Source organism: Lissotriton helveticus, chromosome 8 (assembly GCF_964261635.1).
Source record: "Lissotriton helveticus chromosome 8, aLisHel1.1, whole genome shotgun sequence".
Lineage (NCBI taxonomy): Eukaryota > Metazoa > Chordata > Amphibia > Caudata > Salamandridae > Lissotriton > Lissotriton helveticus.
In genome coordinates this window covers 1,651,326,411-1,651,351,135 of record NC_136069.1, presented here as the reverse complement: position 1 = coordinate 1,651,351,135, position 24,725 = coordinate 1,651,326,411, and positions in this window count along the sequence as shown.

The following is a 24,725-nucleotide window of genomic DNA, read 5'->3' as shown; positions in this document are numbered from 1 at the left end:
TTCCCCTCACTGGACTGGGCATCAGCAACACTTGACTGACCCTTGCACTTATCCCCCTTTCGGCCTAATGAATTTGTTACCATTTTCCGGTGTATACGGCTGCCTTTCCCCCTGTATTTGTTTACAGGCTGCTCTTTAGTAATGTGATTTTGTTTGCTTTTGGCTTTTTGCCCTCTGGTTCTTGCAGGTGGACTTTCATTATTTTCCCTTTCCGAGTGTACGGGATCATTGGTTAATAGGGCATCACTACCCTCAAGCTCTATTGAATCAGTAATTAAGAGAGGGGGCTCTGCACTTGTATCCGGCACCAGCATAGTAGGTGTCAATGAAAGTCTACTAGCCAAAGAGGAAGGTTCAGGAGGCAGATTTTGCTGTATGGAGAATATCTCATGATTCTCAGCCCCAGGAAGCCCAGCATACGAAGCCATAAGCATTGAATCAAAAGAATTTGCCAGAACTGTAGATGTATTTACAGGTTGTAAGGGTGGGGGCATATCTATGGGAAGCGAGAGACGTCTCTCAGTGTTCTCTATGGCTGTAACAACTACCCCGATAGTCTTTTGCAACATTTTGTCTATAGCGGTCAGACTTGGAAGAGGGGTAGTTGTAGCTGTTTTCTGCCTGGTATTTGGACGGGGCTCTACAGGGATATTTTTACCCATATTCGTAAGTGCAAAAGTAAATCACAAAGATAGCTAATAATATAAAATACAAAATACAAATAGTGCCACAGGCAATGAATTGCTATGCCCAAGAAGCAAATATCCAATTAAAAATTCACTTTGGCACAATTTTCAGAGCCAAGTTAATTACCATGAGGTTGTAGCTCCTAACAGTCAAGTAGTCAAGAAGTTGACATCCATCAAGGGGAAGTGGCCCAGCCCTGCTTCGGCCAGCTCCGGACGGCCATAGACGGCCAGCCCTTTGCCCGGGCTTAGCCCGGCACGGCCCGCGCGCGGTCCCGCAACGCGGGGGCTGTCCTCCCTTTTCAAGCGCCTCCGGGTGCGGAAATGGCGGTGGCGGCTTCCGCCACAAAGGAGCCTGGGGGATGTAGTCCCCCTCCACTCAGCGGTCGCGAGGATGGAGTACTGCGGCGGCGGGAGGGGACCGAAGGAACCAGTAATAAGGGCAGAGAGCAGGTAAGTAATTCAACAGCACCCCCACAAGTGTCCTGACAGCGACCTGCAGAGGTCAAATGTGTACTGAAGAGCTGGGTCTGAGTGTCTATTTTGCCCACTTTGAAGTACGAGAAGGTTCTGGAGGTTTCCACCCCAGAGGTGTCTGAAATTTCTTGCCTACTTGCCCTGGTCCCAGCTTGTCTGGTGTCACAGAAGACTAGTGTCAACAACTTTTTGAGTGCACTCAGGCAGAGCCTTTGAGATGTGCATGTATGGTACGTGGTCACTCCTCCACCTCATCAAGTGAGAGATGGCCCATCCTGCCAACACCTATTGCCCTTCGTCTCACTGTCAGGGAGTAATATAGAAAGACCAACTGCCAGTTACACATAGTTATGTGACTGAGGGTGCAGGGTGCAGGCACCAAATGCTTGCGACAAGAATGTTCCAACTTTCTAACAGTGTCATTTTCAGAATTGTTATTTAAAATCCACCTTTTCCATTATGAAGGATTTTATATTAGAATTCCATAGACACCAAACCAGACATTCCCATCCACTCTCACTTTAAATTTACCACTTTTTAAATGTAATAAGGGAGCCCAATGTTATCTCATGAGAGTGGTCGGCCGCACAGGAGAGAAAAATGTATGTATGAGTTTATCAATACCAGGACATGCAAAACTCAAAAGTACATGTCCAACTTTGTTTGCCTGCCCTCTGTGATGTTTATATTCTACCCTAGGGATGACTTAAATGTATGAATAAGAAACCAGCACAATGAAGTCAAAAAGTTTGGGGAAGGCCCTACAGAAAGGGCAAAGTCCAAAATCTGCTTGCAGAATATGCTACGAGTGGGTGCTGCTAACAGCAGGACAAGTAACTTTTTACATGCTGCTGTTACATAGAGAAGGGTGTGGGTTAGGGGTCAAAATATAATGCTGCGCCTATTTAAATGGGTTTCTGATGTAAGTTGAGCTAAAGAGAATGTTGTAATTGAGGCAGAAAATGGAAAATTGTGATTACCTTGGGAATGTAATGAGCTGAGAAAGACATCAGGCAGTATACGTGTGCAAATAGTTTGTTATTCATGAAGATAATTGTGTTAGGGAACAGGGTGCCAGAGTGAGGAGGAGGGGAATTTGTTAGTGAGAGAGAGCTGGTGTTTGTACTTACCAGTGTCCACTCACCCTCGAATTACCAAGATGCCTTCAGTGTGGCACATTGACAAAACCATTTCCTTCCAGGACAAGAGGTTGAGGGGCCTCGAAGTCCCACCACTAGTTCCCAAGGCCTCTCACTGGGCCCTGGAAGCAAGGGAATTAACACTTCCCTGAAGGTTGTTCCATTGCTTTCAGATTTACTCTAGTGATTGTCTAGTTTTGGAGACAGCGTTCACCTTATTGATAATTTTGGCCCATATTTCTCTTCCCCACCTGATGGTTGTTGTCTGGACCTGTGCTCCAAACAGCTTCAAACAAGCACTTGACCCTTGGAGAGCAGATGAATCCCCTGGGTGCCAGCAAGAGTTAGTCTTTGAGTCCATGTGTGATTCCTCTTCTTCCATCAAGAGTCTTCTTCAGAAGGGCCTTCTTTTTGAGTAGAAGTCTTCCCTTGTGCCAAGGATTTTTATGTGCAGGTGACACGTTCCAGAAGGGAGGCGCAACATTGCAATTTCAGGTGCCCTGTTGAAGGCCCTTCGTGGGGACCAGAAGCTACTCCACCAAATGCCACAGTTCCCTTTTTTCCTCCCTCCAAAACTTCATAGGGGAGCACCTCCTTGGATTGGCTCCAGATGCATAGCTTCCCTCGGGTTTCCCTGGAAAAATGCAATGCGAAAAAATAATTAACACATGCAAGCACTGACCTGACCCATTTCTTTACCAGTGACAAACCAGCACGCTGGGAAATAGCCCAATTGTGTGGGGGAAGCCTGTGATCCTACTGCTGGCCAGCAGAGTAATTAACTTAGCTCAACGGGGTGGTTCAAAGCCAGAATCTAATCTGAACTGTGTCGGAGAAATGTGATAAATTTTGAACTGCAAGAAGAAGTACAGATATGGGAAACTAATATCAGATCTGCAATTGAGATCTTGGTTTACCGGCAAGATGAAGGGGCAAGATGGCTGCTGACAGGCCGTAGGGAGCAGTCGCTCCTCTTCTTGCTCCTATTTCATAAGTTGTATTGGCTTATGCTTTTTGTTAAGCGCCTTGCTGGAATTCTTGATACCTAGTGTTCTAGGTGGGTTAGCTATGTGTGTGGAGGTTCTACGAGGGACAGTTGATCAGAGACCTGTCTAGGGATGTACCTGTGTCTCTGCTTGGGTGTTCAGCTGTTGATCTAATAAACTTGAATCAACCTCACCTGATGTCTGCCCACATTACTTCAACTGCCAAAGGCGCTCTCCTGGATGAAAACGCTGAAACTAGCTACCCTGCATCCAAGACACACGGAAAAAAAAGACATGCCCCCTCCAGGTCCGAAACCTCAGAAGGACTCACAAAAGGAGAAGGAATTGGACAAAGCCGTATCCAGTGATCCGGGTACGGCTACAGTAAGCACCAACTTAAGATCAATGGCCCAGTTATGGAGGAATAAAAGGAAAGATAATGCGGAAGTTGCCGAGGACTCCGTGACGCTAAAAGAAAAAGGGGAAAAGAAACCTTTATTTAACAAGAAAGATGCTAAACGTCAGAACAGCGAAGCTGCCAGTAAAGAGGGAAATCTACGGCAACCTACCCTTCGTGAATCTTTTTCGGCTCAAGTGCCGGGTCCGGTACTTTCCCCCTCAAGGTCAGTCCTGGTGGTGAGCAGGAGAGCTGGGAGAGCCGAGTCCAGGCGCGCCCGCTGACAGGATGAGGATGGGAGCCGCAGGCAGTGACAGCGGCGTGCGGATGTCAGAGGAAGCAAACCGATTGACGTCTTTCCCCGTAGTTTTAAATAACATATTTTTATATAATTTTAGACACCAAGATTATTGGAAGCTGGTAAGTACTTCAGAAGTCATCTCGTTTTACAGAAAAACAGTAGAAAATGACATCTGTCAGATTTGAGGCATGAGCTACGAATGCAGTAATGTTATCCGAGAAAAACTGTCGCTGTAGCCTTAATCAATTCTAGGCTGGACTACTGTAATGGACTTTATGTCGGGGCAAATAAAATCGTCCTTCATAAACTACAGATGGTCCAAAATGCGGCAGCACGTCTCGTACTACGCCTGCCTCGTAAATCGTCAGCCTCAGCAGCCCTGAACACCTTACATTGGCTGCCAATAGGGAAAAGAATCTTATTCAAACTTCTTTTAATCACTTTTAGGGCTTTCTACAAACGTGGCCCATCCTATCTTCAAAATGGGTTTAAAAGATACCATCCAGCGCGCTGTCTGAGATCTGCAAATCAGAACCTACTCACTTTACCCCACTTCAAACTCGTCACTAAGGGTGGCAAATCCATCTTTGTACTGGGAACCAAAGCCTGGAACAAACTTCCCCTCTCCTTGCGATCTATTCCACAAGAACCCCTTTTCAGGAAAGCACTGAAAACTTGGATTTTTTCTTTGCCTGACGCCTTTTGCAGGACCTTAGTGTAATGTGTGTGTAGAAACTAGGACATTCTTTTCCGTTTCCAACCGGTCCATCTCAGTTGGTGAGCGCCAAGATACTCCTTGGAGTGGAAGCTGCGCGGTACAAATGTCATTTACATTACATTACATTACATCCTTTTTTTTAAAGTTTAAAAAACCTTTATTATTCTAGCAATATCGTACACGGCTTGTAGCCTACAACCCAGAGGCCGGCTGCGAATCCTAGCAAATGAGCAGTGCATCCTTGTCACATTATACACAGCCTTTTAGCCGACAACCCGGGGGTCCAGCAGCGCTTTAAACAAAATTCACGTGTATATAATCAGGAGGTTCTGCTTATCCTTACGTCTCCCTACCTACCCATGTCCTATGGTGTGATGCCTCCCTTCTGCTCGCTATACTGTCAAACGTCGCTAGCCTGCCAGTTAAGCATGAGCGCTAAATCCGCTCCGATCGCGGATTTTGCGAATTTTCGGCAAATTCGCGATCCGCGAACTCTCGCGAATTTGCCGAAAATCCGCAATCCGCGTGCGGCGGATTCCGGGGGCAAAAGTTCAACCATTCCTGGTCTGTTGTAACTAATTTACGATGGCGCCGGCAAGCTGCCAGCGCCATCCTAAGATAGCTACTAAATTAGCTTCAACAGGAAGCTCTAATAGATAAGATAAAGCAGGTCATCGAGCGCCTGCTTTATTTAATCTATTAGAGCTTCCTGTTGAAGCTAATTTTGTAACTATCTTAGGATGGCGCTGGCAGCTTGCCGGCGCCATCGTAAATTAATTACTACAGACCAGGAATGGAATTATACCGTTGTGGAGGCTGGGCAGGTGTGCCTTCTTCCCAAATATACCGTCGAAAATCAGCTGTGACGCTGGACAAAGGCCTTTGCATCTTTGACCTTCACGAGCGCAATCCCCGTGCTGTTATGTGGCCAGGGGCTTCTGTCTCTACATCTGCTGCTCTGATCAGTCTCTGACCTTGTATACACACAAGAGCCATGTGCACTCGCATGGAAGCGCCGTCCGTTTGGCCCCGCCCACACACCCACACACTCGCGGTGTGCACCGTCTTCCCGCCATTTACCCACTATGATGGGCAGATCACTCAAGGGACCCCTGCGCCCTTCGGCGCGATTGCATAGTACCACACACCTGGCCGCTGTAGACAACTCTCTGCCACTTTAAGCAGCTGTAGTGTAGCACTATACATTTACCCAACGAGGTAGCACTTACTGATCATCCAGTAGAAAGTACTCCAGTTGAGTAGAGGTATGGCACAAAACGGTAGCGTCTTCTTGAATAAATACGAAGGGCAGGGTTCAATCTGGCACGATGGTCCACTCCTGGCATGGAAGCCACGCCCCCAAATCCGCCGATCCGCTAAATCCGCGGATTTTGCGGATCCACGATCCGTGAATCCGCAAATTCGTGAATCGTGGATCCGCAAAATCCGCCCATGCTTACTGCCAGTGTATGCAGATCAATACTATCTCAGTAGTCCTCTAACTTTAAACAAAACCCCAACTTCCCCTCTTCCCTTCTTCATTCTACCCACCCCTCCACCCCAAAGCCACTTGCACTCTCATCTGCATACTGTCATTCTAACCTGCCTATCTAAAGAGCCTAATACCTCCTGTATCCTTCCTCCCTTTGTGTGTGAAGTCAAGTTCGGACTGTGTAACTCTCCTGCCGACTGCAAGGTCTGATTCCCCCCCTCCTGTTCTGTGTCAATGTGCGTCCCCTTTAGCGCTTCGCCACTATACTCACTGAACCGAGATTCTTTGCGTCTATCCTAGTAACTCCTGCATCATCGGGCCTTTACCTTTCATCTACCGGGCCTTCCCCGTCTGGGAGTTCCAGGTCTTCTGTGCCCCCTGCATGTGCGAATGCCTCTGTCTCCTTCGCTCTAACATGGGCCTGGTACAGGCTCCAGAAATTCTTGGGTCGACTCGTGGGAGGTAGCAATTCACTGTAGCACTCTGACTGCGTGCAACTATACATCATGTCATGCGCCCACCTTTTCGTAGTTGGCAGTGGGTCTCTCATCCAGCACATTGCAACAACCCGCCTAGCCATCAACATGCCCATGTCAGCCAGACGTCGCACCGCGACTGGGAGACCCCTGGAGTGACCTATTAGAGCTAGGGCCGGGTCATCAGGCAGTTCCATTTCTAGAATCGAGCTCATTTCAGTTAATACTCCGGCCCAGAATTTGCGGATTCCCGGGCACCACCACGCCAAATGCATGAAATCCGCATTCTGTTCTCGGCACCGGTCACATTTCGCCGATTGTCGTAGGCCGTAGCGGAGCAGTCTCTCCGGAGTGTAATACACCTGTTGGAGGTATTTGAAATGAATTAGCCTATGTCTCCCATTTATTGACAATTTCCTAGTGCTCTCACAGCAATAGGTCCACGTGCTGTCATCTATTGTTATCTCCAAATCTCTCTGCCAGGCTGCCCTAGCTTTCGAAAGCTGTTGATCCCTGTGCGAACTTCTCATTTTATATAAGTGTGTAACTAGCTTACTGGGTGAGGAGGATTTGATAACGTAGGTGAGTTCAGGTATCTCTGGCGGTTCTGCCAGGTCCGGGCCCAAAAGGTCCTGCAACGCACTACGGGTTCTATGATACTGAAATCTGAGAAGGAGTGGGGCGTCGCCAGATGCCGGCGCGGTCTGCTCCCATGTTTTCACAACGCCATTTGAGAACAGATCTCCCACTGTGGCTATCCCCAGCTTGCGCAATGCACTTATCACTCCTTTCTCCGCCACCGGCGGAAGCCACAGTGCCCACTCAATCGGCATAATAGGAGAGTACAGTAATACGCAGTCCTGCGCCTGAAGCAGCGCGTGCCAAGCATGGTTAGTAGTCGTAATGGAGTCCAATACACCAATTCTTCGGTCCACTGGACTGCATACCGTGGCAGGTAACGGAGTTGGGTCTGCAAAAAGCCTTTCCAAGCGCACGTGTGGGGTATTTACATTGCCATGTATCCACGTGTGTAGGTGGGCTGCCTGCGCCACTCTATAGTACCGCTCCATATCTGGGGCGCTCAACCCCCCCAACTCGTACGGAAGCATGAGGGACGTCCACTTCACCCTGGGCTGCTTGCCCCCCCACGCAAGTCTAGTGAGAGTCTGCGTCAAAGTTTTGAAGAAGGCCTTAGATAACACTATCGGGATGTTGTTAAATAGAAATAAGAACCTGGGCATCACCACCATTTTCATGATGGCTATTCGTCCCATCAGGGAAAGCGGCAGTCTGCACCACGCATCCACATCGTCTTCTAGTTTACTACATGCGACACCATAGTTTTCGCGCATTAGAATCTCCCGGTCTGTGTGAAGCATAACCCCAAGGTAGCTGTCAGATGTCCATTGCAGCGGGTATTCCATATCAAAACTCTCTGTCAGCGGTGTCAATGGGAATGCCACCGACTTAGACCAAAGCGCACTACCTCCCTCAGTACCGAGTATAGGTTTGTTTCTGGTTCTCTGACATATAGCAATGTGTCGTCCGCGTAAGTCGAGATCACAATTTTATATGTTGGGGAACTGATGCCATCGTTGCTGTGGTACTCCCTGAGGGCGCACGCCAGTGGCCCAGCGACCAGCGCATAGAGCAGCGGCGAGAGCGGGCAGCCCTGCCTGGTGCCACTACTAATTCCGAAAACGTCCGAGACCCGGTCACCTGTTCGAAGCCTTGCCGAAGGTCGATGATATAACGCCCCTATCATTTGCAGGAACGGTTCGCCAAGGCCCAGCTTCAGCAGGACCCGTAACATGAAAGGCCACTCTACTGAGTCGAAGGCCTTTTCCATGTCAAGAAAAATAGCTATGGCCTTCGCATCTTGACGCACGTGCTGCATAGTTCCCAACACGGTGCGTATATTGTAGGTGAGGTTCCTATTGGGGATAAATCCCGCTTGCTCTGGCGCAACCAACTCTGGGGCTAATAACGCCAGGCGCGTCGCCAAAACCTTGGCGTACAGCTTGACGTCTACATTCAGTAAGGAAAGAGGCCTGTAGGAACCACATACATTTGAGGGTTTACCTGGTTTAAGGACGGTCACTATCAACGCCTCCCTCATAGATTGAGGCATGCTGCCCTCCACACAGATGTCATCAAAAAGAGCTGATAAATGTGGAATCAGTTTATCTTTAAATGCTTTGTAAAAGCTCACCGTGAACCCATCTGCCCCGGGGGCACTGTCTGAGCACATACCAGCCAGCGCATCCAGTATTTCGTCCTGGTGTATGGGCGACATTAAAAATTCCCGCTGGGTGTTCATCAGAAATGGCATTTGAATATAGCTCAGATAGTCATCTATTTCGTCCTCTATATTGTCAGAGCTAGTAGTGTAAAGGCCCGCATAATATCTCCTAAACTCCTCCACTATCTCCGCATCATCTGTTATTATATCCCCAGAAGCCGTTTCTAATTCCGGTATAACCAGCGAGCGTTTACTGTTTTTCAAGAGTCTTGCCAAGAGTGAACCAGGGCGCTCCCCCTCGCCGTATGACCGAGCGGTCGCATACTTCCCCATGTGCTGAACCTCTCTGTCAGCCTCTTCGTTATATTCTGTTATGAGCTTTTTAATTTCCTCTGTCACGTTGCCATCAGAGCCCCTTAACTGTCTTCTCTCTAACTCAGATAGCTGCTTCTCCAGGTGCAGGATCCTCTGGCGTATAGACTTAAGGACACTCGAATGCTTGGACATGGCCACCACGTGAATGAACACTTTAAATGTTTCCCAAACCGTTTGGAAGCTATCAACCGACCCTATATTGGTATCAAAGAAACTATCGATCTCCTCAGCCAGGTCACCCCTTAAGAGTTCGTCTAGTAGGGAGTACGGGGGGAAACGCCATGTAAAAGGCGGTATCCTTTTTACTGGTGAGTTCAAAACCATAGGAAGTGGGGAGTGGTCCAAGAGAGTACGCGATAGTACCGTGCAGATCGCTGTGTGTCTAGCAACTGCGGAGGACGCCAGCCAATAATCTATTCTAGTATGTATATCGTGGTAGGCCGAGTAATGTGTGTACCCACCCCTCGTTATGTGTCTGCTTCTCCATACGTCCACCAAGTCAAGTGTTATGAGCTCCGTCTGGATTTTCAATGCGGCTGCTGATGGTCTACGCGGGGGACCCAATGATCTATCTAACTCTGGATCAATGACTAGGTTTAAGTCACCCCCCCAAAGCATTTGCGCGTTAGTGTATGCTCTATAATGCAGCGCTAGTGTGTCGTAAAAATCTGGGAAGTCATAGTTAGGCCCATAAATGTTGACCACTATCAGGTCATGTCCCTTGCCCGCACATCTAGATATTACATAGCGGCCCTCCGGATCCGCCCTCAGTAAGGATTTACCATTTTCGATCTGGGGTTTACCCATGTCAGCACCCCCCTGGAATGTGTTGTGACTCCTGCCACTGTGATATTCCCCGTAAGGCCCCTACTCAGCAACATTTTACTCGTTAAAGGAAGATGCGTTTCCTGTATAAGCGCCAAGTCCACATTCTGTCTCTGCAAGTAGTTCAAGACCTTTCTGAGTTTACGATGGTCGTTCAGTCCCCTGACATTCCACGTTAATGCTCCCAGTGTTTCACTGTCTCCCTCTACAGGGGGTCTGTTTGTATTGGCCATCTCAGCAGTATAGAGGAGCAGCCAATGTCTGCATGTGCATCAAGACTCTCGTAGGCAGAATGAATAAGCAGATCAAGTAACATTGCTTTCTCATCCCCCCGCTGAAACAAAAACTCCCCTCCCGTGCCCTCCCCCCTCCCACAGCCGACCTCCACCAACCTGGCCTGGCTGACCCCCTTCCCCCCCTCCCCTTCCCCCCTCCCCTTCCCTCCCCCAGAACCTTCAATAGGGTCATTTAGTACCTGGTGGTGCATTGCGCGCTGGGGCCGAGGTCACCTGCTAGTGTTTTAATGGAGTTACAGTACGTGACATATCTCTCAGGCCTATCCCCCCACCCCGCCTCGCCGTGTGTTGCGCACCCAAGTGAGATTATATGTGAATGTCCTCAGTTCAAATGTAGATTCCATCATTCCCCCCACACGATTCATCTCAATGTGTTAACATTCCACCGGGACCCCCCCGCACATCCAACGCCCCCCCTCGCCCGTGTCCAGTGTTGCTAGCCCTCCCACCATGTGTAGTGGGGAGGCCGCAGCTGTGGGAATAAGGGGAAGCGCTGCAATACAGTCTATCATGCAGCCCCCTCATCTCAACTTACCCCACCATTAGTCTTGGTCGTCCAGGCCGCCGCTGTCCTCCGCGCCATCCTCTGCGTTACCAGATCTGTTGTTCCTTTCTTTCGCCCAGTTCTTCATTGCTTTCTGTAGAGCCTGTGTGTCCGTGAAAATGTGAGAATGCCCCTGCCGATTAACTCTAAGTTTCGCAGGATAAAGCATCGCATAATCCAAACCCATTTCCCTGAGCCGTTTCTTAAAGGGCACAAAAGGTTTTCTCGCTTCCTGTACTTTGGTGGTGAAATCCGGGTACAACGATATGGCCGAGCCCTCGTACTGCAGCAATTTGTGTGTTCTGGCTAGGCGTAACGCCGTGTCCCGGTCTCTGTAGTTAAGAAGTTTTGCGATTATTGGTCTGGGAGGTGCTCCCGGTCGTGGTTGGGGTCCCAATGAACAGTGTGCTCTTTCCACTACGAACATGGGTGAGAATGCACCTTACCCCAGGAGGGTGGGGAGCATACCTTCCACAAATGTTTCCATCGGGCCAGTTGAGGTCGATTCCGGCAGTCCCGTTATGCGGAGGTTACAGGGCCTCGAGCGGGCTTCCAAGTCCTCTGTCTTTTCCATGAGAGCTTGCATGAGCTTCTCCACTTTCTTGTGCGCCACGTCCAGCTCCACTTGGGCCTCCTCCACCTCAGACACTCTCCCCTCCGTCACGTCCAACCTTTCTGCATGCTTATCCAAGCGTTCCGTCATACGATCCATTCTGTAGGTCAATGCGTCGATTTTCGTGCCTAGCGACGATATACTCGTCTGCAACCCTTTCTCCATCGTTAACAGCAGGGCTTTGATGTCAGGGCCCTGCTCCTGGTCTCCTACCGATCGCTCGGGTGCCTTGTCGGTCGCCGGAGAGTCGCTCTGTTGCAGACGCCTCTGCGAGAAGGGGAGCTTACTCTGGGTTATATCACCCTTACTCATCGTGTGTGATAGTCAGGACACCACGTATCGGGTAGAGTTCCTCCGGGCTACTTCCAGCCACTGAGCCCTCCCCACTGCGTTCGCCGCACTCTCCCGCAGACTCCGTGCGCTGCAATAGCCAATCTTTGCCCTCTGGTACTTGTCCTGTCTGTTCTGACCAAGTCCGTTCAGTACCGGCCCCTCCGGTCCGGGTCTCTGTTCCAGTGTGCTCCACTGACGCGCCACTGGAGCACAGAGGGGAATAAGGGGAGGGCACCCGGGCTCTTCCTTCGCTCTCGCTCACAGCAGTTGCACCGCCTGGGGGTCCCTCGTTACGTCATAGGCCACGTTGGTGACAAAGTCACTTGAACCTCCTCCCCTGTGGCGCAGTTCCGAGGGGCGCTCCCCTCACTCCCACCAGATTTACATCCAGGGGGGGGTACAGTGATCAGCCCCCTTTGTGCGCTCGTCTCTGCCCCTGTGGTGTGAAGCCTCGCTCAAGCGCAGCCCTCCCCTCGTTGAACGCCGATCATCAAGGCAGGTACGAGGAAGCAATCAGCAGTAGCGGCCGGTCCGGGGACCCGATCTTCGCGCTGCTCTTCCCCTCAGCTTTCCATAGGCGGCCTCTAGTGCACTAGAAGTTGCTCACCGGGCTTAGCTGATCGGCGTAGTGGCCTCCCGGGTATAGCAAGGAGCCGCGACTCTCCAGGTATTGTGAGGCCCGTCCGGCACTCCAGGGCCGCCGACCCCTCCTCTCCGCCTCCGCCCGCACCTCGCGCGACGTACTACGGGCTGGGTCTCTACTGTGGTGCGGTGCTTCCAGGCCTCGGGCGCCGCCGTCAGACCTCGCTCCGTTCCCAGTCGCAGACTGCGACTCGTGCTACAAGACTCGTCTCGCCGGTGCCCGGACAGCTGAGGAGCCCGATACTGGGCAGGGGGGACACAGAATCCTCACTTAGGTGCAGGATATTGCAGGATATTTCAGCGGCATCGGCAGAGCAGTGGGATCAGGCGGCCATCACGGTCGCCGGCAAGCTCCGCCCCATCTTTCCCCGTAGTTGCAACGAGATACATTGTTGCGTCTCAGGCTGAGTAGGATGAGCGGTCGCAGGAGCCGGGCTAGGCGATTGAACAGAAGGATCAGGTGGTTGGCACTGACGTTGGGGCTGTTACTGGCGAAATGCAGTCACAGCAAGTGGACATTGGCGATCATTGCAGTAAGAAAGGCGCGGCTGGGGGCGGACTGTTAACTTTGTTGGAGTACGATGCTGTGAACGAACAAGACATTAACAAGGAATTGGTGGAATTAGTGGTAGGGGCTGATACCAGTACGCTCCTCATAGCAGAAAGCAACATTAATGGTAAGCCTGTGCGAGCAACATCTGAGTCACTGCATAACCCCGCAATACCTGAAAGTATAACAGCATCCCCCAGGCAGTCAAAGGGGGGTCCAGAGGGCACCACGATCATCACGGATTCTTGCCCAAGTACAGAACAGATGTGAGGTCCAAGGCTACCACCCCTGAAGGGCATACTGGTGACTCTGAGTAAAAAAGCATGATGAGGGTGCAGTACCTAAAAAACGTACAGGGGGTGTATTTCTGAATCCTGACTCCTCCAGTGATGATTATTTTTTCTCCGTGAATGATGATGAGGAGGATGACGAAGAAAAGACTGCTTCTGACTCTCCGACAGAAAGTGATCTTGGCAGCTCGGGATCTGAGGTGGATTCAGACTCAGTAGCTTCAACACCAGAGAGTGAAATAACACATAAGGCAGGCACCAAGTGGAGGGCCAAGAGTCTGAAGAGCTTGAGAAGTAGGTCTCGTAACAGGGCAAAGCTCAATGTGAGTCCCTCGCATCCGGAAGTATCTAAAAAACTGGACTGGGACTACTCGGCCACTTCTCAGCTCTATCAAGAGAGGGGGTACTAATCCTTCCCACTCCCAGACTGATACCCCAGGACAAGCAGCTACCATGGATATGCTATATGCCATGTTAAAGCAAATGCAGGGGGAGGCCAGGAATGAATCCCGGAGGGCAAAGCAGGCTAATAAAAAAATACAGGCCTCACTACGGAAAGTGAACAAACTTTACGCAGATATGGCAACAAGGGTCACTGAGGTAGAAGCAAGAACTGAGAGACTGGAAGAAGATTTTGTGAAATGGAACGAGTTTAAAAATGTCCAGGAAAAAATGGCTGCGGATGTGCACTGGAAACTCGAAGATTATGAGAATCGTCAGCGAAGGAGCAATGTCAGATTACTTGGGGTGGTGGAAGGAAAAGAAGAACAGGATGTGCGGGCTTTAGTTATCAACTTGCTTAGGGGGGCCTTCCCAGAGCTATCTGCCTGGAATTGGGAGAATGAGATACTAAGACCTCACAGGTTTCCTTCGTTGCAAAGAAAGGGACCAGCAACTGATAAACCAAGGGCAATTCTGATATATGTGGGAATTTTTTTTTGCTAAGGCAGGAAATTATGGACAAGGCCAAGCCTGAGTCCAGACGGTCATACAATGGTACGACGTTTTTTGCCCGCCCGGATTTTTGCCATGCGACAGTAGAAAGGAGGTGGCGCATGAGGCAAATGCTAACCCCTTTTCAAAATATAGGCTGTGAGGCCTATTTAATGTTTCCATGCCGCCTTAAAGTAATAGATAGCGGGCAGATTAAGATCTTTTTTCAGAAATCAAGGCTCAGGCATATCTGGACGAGGCGAAAAGAAGGAAAGGAGGCCCTAACTCTATGATGGTGGCCTTGAGGCAGTCTAAGTAACAAGGCTAAATATTGGGAAAGGATATGGCTAAAGTTTATCGGATAAGGATAGCAGCAGTATTTAGTAGTGCAGACAGAGGCACGTGAGGGCTTGTACAGGAGCAGGGGAAGGGGGGGGCGGGTGGCACTTGGGGCTACAGCTGTCACGCATAGGTCAGGACTGACCTATTTGCCTGCCCGTAAGGCGGGGGTGGGAGGCGGGAGGGGGAGGGCTACATGGCACGTTATTTTGAGGTTGGGTAATTACATGCAGGGAAGCACTGGTGGAGCATGGGGGTGTGAGGGGATGAAGGCATTGCAACTAGGGAGAAATTAAAATATATTGTTTGTTATTGACAAAAGTTTGCTGGAACATGTTTTGGATGTGCATTAATGGGTACGCGTATAATCACGGTAAATGTTTGTGGCCTAAATGATCGCACTAAAAGGCAGCAGGTTGCAACATGGTTAAGATCTTTGAATGCCGACCTTGTATGCCTTCAAGAAACCCATATAGAGGGAGAACAAGGATATTTATTAGAACAACTGGGATTCTGTGTATTAGCATATTCTAAGCAAGGAGATAAAAATAGGGGAGTGGCAATCTTATCGAAACGCAGAAATGTTATAATAAGGAGAACACTCGAAGATCGATGGGGGAGATGGGTCCTCAAAGAGTATAAAGCTAATGAGGAGTGGGTTACTTTAGGCTGCATATATGGTTCAACAGAAGATGACCCGGACATTCTTGATTTTTTGGATTTGGAGATAGCTACCTGGTCCCCAACTATTATTCTGACTGGGGATTTTAACATTAATGGGGCAGGAGGACTGGGAATAGCCTCCAATGGGGGGTATCAGGGGAGGAAGAAGAGAGTCTGGTGGTCATTATGTAACCTCACTAGGAATAATGCTTTATTGGATATATGAGGGACCATAAAACCTGCTGAACAGGGATTTACTTATTACTCAGCTCCACACAAGGTCTGTGTTAGGTTAGATTATTTTTTTGTTTCAAATTCTTTATTATCAAAAATTAAAATTGAGAGACTTCCACGGATAATTTCCGACCATAACCCTCTGATTTTAACAGTGAGTAGTGATGTAACTAAAGGGCCGGACCGGCTATGGACATTTGAGAGAGGATTGCTAAAAGATGATGCTTATATTGCACATATGACTGATTGGATGAGGAGCTTCTTGGATATTTATAGAGGTAGCATGGGGGCCGGGAACGTATGGGATTCTTTTAAGGTGGCCATACAAGGGGAAACAATAAGCTTCAGCGTAGCAAGTCGGAGGAGGGAAAGGCAAAGGGAGGCAGAGCTCACCCAAGCTGTGGCAGATGCAGAGGATGAATTAACACAGTGTGTGGTAACGGGGGCTCCTCTAGACCAGGTATTGATTGTAATAGCAAAGGCAAAGATGGAAGCAGTGGAGAGTATAGCCAATAAGGCCGCTAAACTCATGAGGGGCGCCAAACAGGGGAACAACGGAACGTCCTCTCCCATTATCTACAACCACCTGCCCCCTAATAGACCAAAGAGGACTTGAGACTTAAAGCCTACCTTTACATCAGAAAGGGTGCAGCTCTATCAGAAAGATCATGGCTGTTAGAGCTTACTAACAGCAACCATAGAACTGCGTCAGATCAGATCCCGCACCTAGCTGGCTGTTGGTGTGTATGGCTGGGAGGCATTCTGCATGTCCTCTCCTGACCAGAGTCTCCATCACACACCATTCCCATGGCGCTAGTTCATAAAGGCCAGAAAGCGAAAGTGATGGGACCCCCTCAAAAAGGTAATTATAGGCCAGGGAACAGAGGGGAGAGAAATAAGCAATAAGAGAAAAGTTCCCTCCTAGGCCACAGTTATTCCAAATCCGTGTATATCATATTCTTCATATACAAGAGACAAATATGCACCAACCACAATATTTCATCTTTTTCAAAAAATATATGTCATTTATTTTTTTATTTTATTAGATTATTCTTTTGAGTATTAGCATTGCTCTCAGAAATACAATACATAATTCATTATTAAATAACACAAAAAGAAACTAAATCACAAAATCCATATAACACAAGGAAATTTTTGACACAATACATACTAAAAGAGAAAAGAACCACTATTTACAATGACATTACACAAAATTTTTTTTTTTATAAATCTAAGACAAGAAGTTATTTATATACAAAAAAGAAACAATTCATATGTCCCTAAAGGTTCTCACATACCCAAGCAACAACCACACTCATGCATACACATTCACATATACTACAAATGTAAAAAAGGAAACTGGGTACTAATGAACAGGGAGCCCCCTGTCACTAGAACGGTCTCAAAAAGATTGTGAGACCCGCACTCTGGTAGTCGACGCGCGTTTCGGCGGCTCTAGGCCACCTTCCTCAGGACCCTTTTTCCCAGATGAACAGCAACCCAGTGAGACCCAAGGGGACCTAAAAAATATAATAACAGTGGTTGTAGGCGTTGCCACCAAGCATAATTGCAAGAACCCACGCACTATTAATTAGATAAAAAATGATTGTTGACACCAAACCCAACCACGTGACGCACCATTGTCAAACTCCACACCAGATTACAATTAATGTCAGTCTAAATCCTACATAGGCCACAAGACTCCAAAGATGTAATGCCACAGGATGTGTCGGTCTTGTAATATATCAACCCCTCATGCACAAGTATCAAGGCATGCTCAGAAGATAACAGAAAGAGGGTGGAAGAAACTCACACTGTACAATCTTGATATATATTCTAGTCACTGGCTGTACCACAGGTGGAAAGACTCTTATTCTATTCATTCCCTCGTTATCCAAACATGGGTGTCTCCCCCAAAAAATACCAAATTTATGAAAACGTGATGTTGCACATATATGAGGCTTGGTCCGTGGATTACCTTAGATGAACTTAAGTTCGTAAGTAGGGTTGCTTATATGTTGCGGAAGGAGATTCCTTGATTTGTTAGACAACGACGTGTCTATTCGTTTCCACCCTGCACACCCACCATGGAGGATTCTCAAATGTGCACAGCGTGCACGGTCAAAACGGAACACCACGGCCACCGGCGACCTCCCTGTTCATTAGTACCCAGTTTCCTTTTTTACATTTGTAGTATATGTGAATGTGTATGCATGAGTGTGGTTGTTGCTTGGGTATGTGAGAACCTTTAGGGACATATGAATTGTTTCTTTTTTGTATATAAATAACTTCTTGTCTTAGATTTATAAAAAAAATTTTTTTGTGTAATGTCATTGTAAATAGTGGTTCTTTTCTCTTTTAGTATGTATTGTGTCAAAAATTTCCTTGTGTTATATGGATTTTGTGATTTAGTTTCTTTTTGTGTTATTTAATAATGAATTATGTATTGTATTTCTGAGAGCAATGCTAATACTCAAAAGAATAATCTAATAAAATAAAAAAATAAATGACATATATTTTTTGAAAAAGATGAAATATTGTGGTTGGTGCATATTTGTCTCTTGTATATGAAGAATATGATATACACGGATTTGGAATAACTGTGGCCTAGGAGGGAACTTTTCTCTTATTGCTAGTTCATAAAGGTCCAACTGCCAATTAGAGATCGATTACCTGCAAACTCCTAAGCAGTACCACCCGGGCTTTAAGACCCCCTCCTCGGCCTGGAGCCTCACCCTCATCTCTCTACGGGAACACCAGGATTCGCCACCCTGTGCCACCTAAGCTCCAAGCTTCACACCGCAACTTATCCAGGCTCCTCCACCCTCTACGATCCTCACGATGGCCCGGGACCAGCCTCCCCCTCCTCCTCCAAGCCCACTTGCCCACCTCAAACCTCACAGTCGGAACTCCTTCACCATTGTCTCCCCCCCTCCTCTCTACAAAGCTTCGACGCACTTTCAAGCAAAAACTCATTCGCAAACATAAAGAAACCCTAATCATTGACATCTACCACTCGACCTCCATAGGACCGATGAAGATGGACCCAATATTCCACACCGATAGACCCGAATATTGGGTCTCCACAATCAGAACGCGGATGTTCATCGCCAAAACGACCTCCACTCCTCATAGCTGCAAATTAACTACAATTCTTCCGTTCAGATCAGTAGGCAGGGGCTATACAACCGTGACTATCTTCACCAATGGCACAGTCCTCATACAAGCCAACAATGATAACTTGGAAGCTTTTGACTCCTTATTTCCCTCTCTCAAGTCAGCCCCTCCTACCCCACCGCACCTCGTCTCAACACCCTCTCCGTCCACTCCCTCTACAGACAGAGAAGACCGCGACACGCCCCTTCTCGATCCACGCACAGCCCGCCAGGCTCCCCCTCCCCGCCATATCTCACCCCCCACACCCACCCATCCACCTCCAATAGGAAACTCAACTCTCACCCCCTACCCCCCCTTACCACCTCACACCCCACAGCTACCACCCATCTCCTAGGACAATCACCTCCCTACCAACAGGCAGTCCTCAGCCAACGATCCTTCCCTCTAATCTCCCCCCTACTCTCAAACCTCCCCTGTCTCATTTTTTTTTATCCTCCTCCTGACCCTCTCCCCTTCTCTCCCATGTCCAATCTCCCACCCAGCCCTTCCAGACACCTCCACCTCCCTCTACCCCGATCCCTATCTCCCAACCCACTCTCCCGAACTGCAACACGCTCGGCCCCACTGCAGCTGCCCACAACCCCCCCATTGACTCCATAACAAAGCGGCTCACAGCCTTGGAAAACCAGGTCGACACCATCACCCAAGGCCTAATAGAAACCCTCCTCAACCTTGGTATAACCTGCAATCCCACCAAACCCCCTCCCCGAACGCCCCTCCTCGCCAACGCCAACATCACCCAGGGGCCCCCAGCAGCCCTCAATGCCCACCCGATCGATCCCTATCCCAAGGGCCTGGTTTCCAGTCCCAAAAAATCTGAATTCTCCAGAGCCCCATGCACCAGGCCCCTGACCACAATCTCATCTCACACCTTAGCAGGCTCAAAACACCTGACCTCCAGACCGCTCAGATCAAAGCTCCTATGTCAGACAGAGAAGCAGCATTACTAGCCACCACCTATGACTCTCCCTTCTCAGTCTCACCTAAATCTAAAATCCAAGTAATCACTGGCTACCGGAAAGATCAACCCACTCTCAAACGACAAAGATTACCAGTCCTCACCGCTATACCTAGAGAGGCTAAAGACAAAACCACCAACACTAAGGAGAAAATCACCAACTGCCTCCTAATCAACTGCAGATCGGCCTCACTACATGCAACGGACATAGCCGAAGCCATCCTCACACACGACATTGACGTTGCGTTCCTCACTGAGACCTGGCTAAACAAGACATCTCCCCCCTGCCTAGACATGTTGGTTCCACCTGGCTTCTCCCTCATCTCCAAAGACAGGATAGAACAACGAGGAGGTGGGATTGCTATCATCCACAAGGACAGCTGGAACATCACAGAATCCTCCTCCTTTGAATACGACTCATTTGAATGTCTTTCCGCTGTCATCAAAACCAAAGACAATGACTCTCTACTATGCCATCTACTCTATCACCCCCGGGCAGAAACAATGAGTTCGGAGATCAACTATCCAACCTGATTGCTCAAAACGCTGTCGGCGATTCCAAAAACCTAATTCTTGGTGACCTGAATCTCCGATGGAACGAAATCCATAACCCTCTAATCAGATCGCTATCCAGCCTCCTCGCCGACAACAACCTCACTCAACATTGCACTGAGGAGACACACTACAAAGGAGCCACACTGGACGCCATCATTGCACAAAAGAATTCAATCACGGTCAACCACATACTTCCCGTTGACTGGTCAGATCATCATATGATCCTATTTCACATCAACCACGCCATCATCACCCCTAAACCTCCCCAAGACCCCTCAAATGGTCGAGAAACCTCTCCCAAGTTCCCCTAGACATTCTAGAAGGTCAGCTAAGTTCACTTCTTCCAGACAACTCTCCACACCTTTCGACCAATGATCTCATTGACCACTACAACTCTGAGCTGGTCTCCATTCTCGATAATCTAGCTCCTCTAAAGCTCAAAAGAAGCTGTGCCACTCCTTCTAGAACCTGGTTCAACGCTGACCTCAACGCAGAAAGAAGAACCTTGAGAGCCAAAGAAAGAAAGTGGAGAAACAACCCAACAGCCATCCTTCGCCTACAACTAAAAACAGCCCGCAAGAAGAATAACAACCATATAAAAAACAAGAAATCCAACTTCTTCCGAGAGGCACTAGCCAATTCCAAAAACAGACCTAAGGAGCTCTACAACATAATCAGACATCAAACATCCAAGCCTCTGCCCTCACCCCTGCAGGCGTCCAAAGAACTATGCGACAACTTCGCCAGCTTCTTCAACGACAAGGTCTTAAAAATCGAACTATGTCTAGACATCAGCAACACGGCCATCCCTCAGGCCCTCCCTTCCGGCCCCTCTTCCCTCCTTTGGCTAAGCTTTCGTCACGTGCAGGAAACTGAGATAATCTTGCTGATCTCGACCTCCAAACCATCATCTCACATCTCAGACCCCATTCCTCCCTCGCTAATCAAAAAAATGAAGCTCACCTTAGCACCTATCTGGGGCAAAATCATAAACAGCTCCCTACAAAGCGGAGTGGTCCCCGACTGTCTAAAAATGGGACAAGTCACCCCTTTGCTGAAAAAACCCGGTCTTGACTCTACTGACTCGAACAATTTCAGACCGATTTCTAACCTCCCTCTACTCGCCAAAACACTGGAACGCTGCGTTCTCCTGCAATTGACTCATCATCTGGATAACATCAATCTCCTGGACCCCTCCAATCCGGCTTCAGACAAGGCCGCAGCACAGAAACCGCGATGCTGAACATCATAGACGACATTCACGGTTCTCTTGACGCTGACAAGTGCTGCCTCCTCATACTCCTTGATCTATCCGCAGCTTTCGACACGGTAGACCATAAGCTCCTCATCAAGACTCTGCAAGCAAGAGCTGGCCTCGGCGAGGTAGTTCTTGACTGGTTTTCTTCCTTTCTACACAACCGCTCGCAAATAATAAAAATGAAGAACTTCACCTCCGAAACCCAGCAAGTCAACAAGGGTGTCCCCCAAGGATCAGTACTTTCTCCTCAGCTCTTCAACATCTATATGGAACCGCTCGCAAAACTACTCAGGAATGCCAATATCCTCTTTCACCTTTACGCGGATGACACGCAGATCTACCTGGAAACCTCTTCACTCAACGACATCCACAAACTAAATGCTGTCTTAAACGATGTTCAAGATTGGCTGACACAAAACCACCTGAAACTCAATCCCGACAAGACCGAAACTCTTCTCATCTCAAACAATCCTCAAATCATTGAGTGGCTGAAGACGATCGATGCTCTTAAAGGTTCTCTCTCGCTAGCTGATTCCGTTAAATCTCTGGGTTTCACCCTAGATCCCAAACTAACCAAACCACATTAAGAACTCGGCAAAAAGTGCTTTCTTTAACCTCAGACTGCTGAACAAAATCAAACCTTTCATTCCAAACAAGGACCTTAAACTAGCCACACAATCTCTAGTTCTATCTAGACTGGACTATGGGAACTCAATCCTTTCAGGTATCCCCAAATCGCACTTGGCTCCATTAAAAACAACACTACATGCGGCAGCAAGAATGATCACAGGATGCAAAAAATCTGACCACATCTCCCCAGCACTCAAAGAACTTGAATGGCTCCCGGTGGAAATGCGTAGCACCCTCAGAACGGCCTGCCTAACCCACAAAGCCCTCCACACCGGAAAACCAGAATACTTGGCAAACAAGCTCACAAAAGCAGGCCAAAGTAGAAATTTGAGAAGCTCCAACTCCCTGTTGCTCATCCTACCAAAAACCAGAAAGAAAAAAACTGCGGACTGCTCCTTCACTGGAAATGCCCCCAAAATAGGGAACTCGATCCCCCCGCATATCAGAACGATATCGTCCTATGCGGAATTCAAGAACCAACTTAAATCCTTGTTCCTCATCCGTTCCCTAGGTCCTGGGTAACTAGGATCACCCGCAGAACTATGTGTTATCTCTGTATCCTACTACCAATAAGTCCTACTGTTAAGAACTTCTCCTCCTCCATTATTGTCTTTCGATGATCGCCTTTATTTGTTACGTGTCTTTTTGTTCACCTTTCATTCCCTTTACTGTAAAGCGCTCTGCTACCTTCGGGTCTTGTTAGCGCTATAGAAAACTTCTAAATAAATAAATAAAATATATCTAGTAAATAGAGAAAGGTCCTATGAATTTAATGAATCTGTGGGTCGTACCCTGGCTATCTGCACAAGGCAGAATTTATCCACTGGACAAGTGAGGGAGGTTCAGGATGTGACGGGAACAACAGTAGTAGAACCAGACGCGATACGTGAAGTCTTTAGAAAATTTTATGTTTCATTATGTGACCAAAAGTGCCCGAATGATTTATCTAAAATACACGAGTACCTGCGGGATATACCGGTAGCTACTCTACCGGATGATGAGGCAAGGAAGTTGGAGGCACCATTTACTGCAGAAGAGATTTTGACCGCTTTAACTAGTCTCCCTTCTGGTAAGGCTGCAGGCCCTGATCAAATCCCACTGGAATTTTTAAAAACTTTTTGGGATGCGATCAAGCAGGACTTGGTCACTACAATGCAGCAGGCGCAGACAGGAGCATCGATTCCGAAAAGCTGGGCGGGGGCCGACATTGTAATAATCTTAAAAAAGGGCAACCTCCTAACCAACCTGGATCATACAGACCAATAACCCTAATGAGTGCAAATGTATTCCAAGATACTGGCACTTAGAATTGCGAAGGTAATAAACACTCTGTTCAGTATCAACCAGCATGGGTTTATACCAGGGAGAGGTACCACACACCATACCCGAAAAGTCATTAATCTTTTTGATTTCAGAGGTTGCAGGAGACCCGATCCCGGTGATGCTATTAGATGCAGAAAAAGCTTTCGATCGGGTCTCCTGGGACTATTTGTGGTTTATCTTATCTCCAGTAGAGACACATAGGGGGAGACACATAGGGGGCAATGCAAAATCTTGGCCTACGCCGATGATGTGGCGATCGTCACTCCCAAACCCACAGAAGCTATAGGCTTGGTTGAGGCAGAAGCGCGGCGTTTTGGAGAGGTGTCTGGCTATGCTCTGAATAGTCAAAACACAGATTATTAAAAATAGCAAGGTGGATTGCTCAGATTATAGGGTGGTGCAAAATGGAGTATACTTAGGGGTAACAATAATGTCAGATTTAGATAAGCTAGTGGAACCAAACATAACACCAGTAATAAATAAAGCTGAGAAAGAACTAGACAGGCTACACAATATACACTTCTCAATAGTAGGGCGAACTAATATAGTTAAAATGATCTTTCTCCCGAAACTTTTGCATCTATTCAGGGCAATACCTTTACTGTTAGAAGCCAAATGGTTTAAGGTCCTGGAGCATATGGTAAATCGATTTGTGTGGGTGCATGGAAAGACCCGAAGGGCGTTGAGATTCATGGCACTGCCGAGGGAACGAGGTGGGTGGGCACTGCCTGACTTAAAATTGTATTACTGGGCAGCGTCCTTGCAATATATGGCGGGTTTATTCGGAGGGGCAGAAAGTGAAGGGCATGATGAGTTAGGAATGATAGCTATATATGCATTAGTGTTAGGAGACCACGCTTAGAACCTTTTCCTGAAGTTCACTGACTCAAAACGGTTATGGCCGCCCACAAGATCTTGACTTCCTTTGCGAAAAAATTTGGCTTAGGCAGGTATAATGCATATACTAGGTTGAGTAATAACCCCAATCTCCCTGTTGATATATTCTCAGGTGCTGCCTTCTCTGAATGGAAAAACCATGGGATTAATAAAATGGGTGATCTGATAGGGCCACAGGGGGTGATGCAGTTTAGTAGCTTACAGACAATATATGGATTAGATTCAACGCATTTTTTCAAGTTTCTCCAAGTTAGGAGTTTTATGTTGACAAAAACTGGAGGCCCGGTGGGATTCACGGTGAATTCCATTTTGGACATTATACAGGGTGGTATAGATTGTACAATTAAAAGATTTTATTCTGAATTAATAGAGCATC